The 3310-nt window shown below is 44.3% G+C and overlaps 1 long non-coding RNA gene across 1 annotated transcript; it reads left to right on the forward strand.

The window, feature by feature from the left end:
• The first annotated feature begins 233 nt into the window (after positions 1-233).
• Positions 234-2378, forward strand: LOC124676719. Its single transcript, XR_006993768.1, has 2 exons — positions 234-692; positions 2191-2378. It is a non-coding gene; the product is annotated as an uncharacterized LOC124676719 (long non-coding RNA).
• The last annotated feature ends 932 nt before the right edge of the window (positions 2379-3310 follow it).

Genomic DNA, 3310 nt, shown 5'->3' on the forward strand with positions numbered 1-3310 from the left:
TCGCTCTCGTCTCTCTCTTTGTCTCGCACACAGGCACGCACGGGCACAAACATCTTCTCTCTCGCGAACTGACCACGGCGCCGCCGTCGCGCCGCCGCTCGCCCCCGGCCCTCTCCAGCGCCGACGAAATAGGTATTAGGTTCGCCTCGCCACCCCTACAACCTCTGCATGTTCGATTTGATCCTAGAGGTCCCTCTCGCTCGCCCACGACCATGCTGTGATGTTGGACTCCGCCTCAGTTCCGGCCGATGTCGGTCACCTCTAGCGCTACCGCACGCCGCTGCTCTCCTACACGGCCAACCCACAGTCTCCTACACCGGCTCCCCTTCACCGCGACGCCGCCCTTTACCTGCTCGCACCCTCGCGGCTAACCCTAACCCATTCTGGCTAGGTCGACGATGCGGCTCCTGCGTACATGCGCCTCCGTGTCGCTGGCTAGGTCGCCGATGCGGCTCTGTCACTGGCGCGATTCCGGCACCGCCGCGCCTCATGCTGCTCCAGTACGTCATCTACAACCTCTTCCTCGACCCTCAGGCTCCCGCTCCTCTGTCTCGAGATCATCTGTCTAATGCAGAGTTTGAGGGCGACTCTATCGTCGTCATGTACGGCTAGGCGGTCCCCGTCGAGGAAACCGAGACCAGGATCAACGTCTAAGCAGACGCATGGTCGAGTACTGCACCATCAACAAGCAGGTCTGGCCCCTAAGTCCATCACATTGTTTTACTTTTTAGCTCTCGATCTGATCAGACTGCAATGTTGCTCCCAATATACTGCCTATGTGCTCGTTTGTATGTTTGTATAGACACCATAAGATCGGTCTAGTCCAAGTAAATGTTGATAACGTGAGTTAGCTTGTGGGCGATCCAGAAATGTTTGTAAATGCTAACACATTGGGTCCTGATACACAATTACAACATTGCAAACATCATTATTTAGGTTCTGCATATAGTTATATCTTGTCACTGTAAACTAGAGCCTATGTATTGTGCTGAACTTTTAGGAGCTAGCCTATCTTATCTAGTTCTTGGAATGCACATATGAACAATTTGGTAAGCACACACGTGAGTTAAAGTTTTTCTTATGGTACTAGAGAAATTATTACTTCGTAATGATACAAATCTGAAATAAGTGAAGCTAGATTTATGGTGCTTTAGTTTTTCCACTTACAAAGTGTGTGATCCTTAGCGCCGATTCATGCTCTGTTCCAAGTAGGGCTATTCTAAACGAAAGAGTAAAGGTCGAATTTGATTCGCTGTTAGAAAACACCAGAAGAGTTTCCCTCAAAAAAGAAACTATCACAAATCTATTGTCAGCATATGGTGTATTTATACTTTTCTGAAGGAATGCTCTGTATTGGTTTCGTACTAGACTTTTTGTTTCAGTTCATCATCAGTTACCAGCCATAAGCCCTATTAATGCCAAACCAACTGAAATTTCTTATCGACTCTTAACCATCATGATGTGAACTTGGCTAAGAACAATCAGAAACCACTTTCTTCTATTTGTATGTTGGTCATATTCTTTTGCATTTGTTACTATGCCAACAAAATTTGCCCTTCTTCTTTCTTGATATTTATTTTGTTTCATCAACTCAGTGAATGGTTATTTCTCCTACTGCATGTCTTATATCAGTTCCTAGTATCATGTTTAAAGTTATTGCCTAAAGCTAGCTTCAAACAAATACCTGGGTGGGCCAAATACCGCATCACTGTCATGGGTAAATGTTGTTCATCCTCAACATCATGTATTCATGTAGGACAATCCCAAAATGCGGAACATATGCAATCACTTTAATCTGATATATCAAACAATTCTGCTCTTTTGTGATTCAGCAAACACGATACTGATTTTTAAAGACGAATTATGTTGCTTTATTGATCCCTGACCCCTGTGATGGCGCTGATTATTGGAAGATGGATATCTGCCTTGATCATTTCCTTGTTTTAGCAAAAACGAATGTTTGAACCAGACTAGTTCTTGGTTCCATTAACTTGAGCTCAAAAATGGTCACTGAATATAGTATTTACTTGGCTCAAAAATGCCTGGCAACAGCTGCTCTCTTGGCCAACCTGGGCGTACACACCTAGTGATGATGTTTGAGTTTGTTTTTCTCCTCTGCCAACAACACATGCTGCTTTTAGTACAATATTCATCTCCGTTTTGCTGAATTCAATTACTACTTCTCTCAAGGTACAATGTTGAAGATTGGGATCAAGTGAAGGTCACGATGATCACATTGTGATGGTGTCTGAATTGGAAACATGGTGATGATACTATGATGAACATGCACTAGATACTATGATGACACTGTTTATAGTGTGTAACTGATATTGTATGATAATTACGGAATAAAGTGCACTGGATTAGTGTGTTGACACTGTGCTTATTCTTGTATGACATTTTGTGTATGTTCATATTGTGTGCTTGTATGCTGCCATTGTTTTTATCTGTTCATAATTCGTTGCCTTTTTGGGACTGCTCAAAGTACCACTAATAGGATGTAATTAGGGGCATTTCTCATAGTGGCATGAAATGGGTTTTGAGGCATTTTTTAAAGTGCCACAAAATAGGTTTTGGGGCATTGTTAGAAGTGCCACAAATTCGGTTTAGTGGCACTTTTCCAAGTGTCCCTAATTGAATTTAGTGGCATTTGGCAAAGTGCCCCTAATTTGATTTAGTGGCACTTTGAGAAGTGCCCCTAATTGAATTTAGTGGCACTTTGAGAAGTGCCCCTAGATAGTGCCCCAAATACCTTTAGAGACGCAAGTAAAGGTGGCACTTGAAAAAGTGACTCTATAGCTAATTAGTGGCACTTCGTTTCAAATTTGGGGTATTTTGAAGTGCTCCAAATCTTGTACTGTGATGTAGTGGTGTACTCTGGCACCGGCTCGCCCGCCTGGTCTAGCAGGCTAAACCTGCATCTTACCTTGGCTTCCGTGTTGGCAGAATTGGCGTGATGAAGCGACAGAGAAACAGATATCCAGTCGACGTCGTTTGAGTTGATGCCATCAGGGTAGTACTCGACTTGCCAGGTGTGGCCTCCGAGAATAAGAGCATCTCCAGCTCACGTCCCCAAACCGTTCCCCAAAACGCGCTGGATTGAGCGTTTGAGGACGTGTTTCGTTCGTGCCGTGTTTGGGGGACGTCGCTTCCCAGTCGCGTCCCCAAACAAAATTTCGGAAATTTGAAACTTAACGAGATTCGATTAGATTCGTCCAAACTTACATAGATTCGAACCAAATTTGACTAAATTTAAACTAAACCTAATCTAGAACCACTTGCGGCGGCCGGAGACGTCGTAGTACTGCTG

The sequence above is a fragment of the Lolium rigidum genome, chromosome 7 (assembly GCF_022539505.1).
Source record: "Lolium rigidum isolate FL_2022 chromosome 7, APGP_CSIRO_Lrig_0.1, whole genome shotgun sequence".
In the NCBI taxonomy this organism is placed as follows: Eukaryota; Viridiplantae; Streptophyta; class Magnoliopsida; order Poales; family Poaceae; genus Lolium; species Lolium rigidum.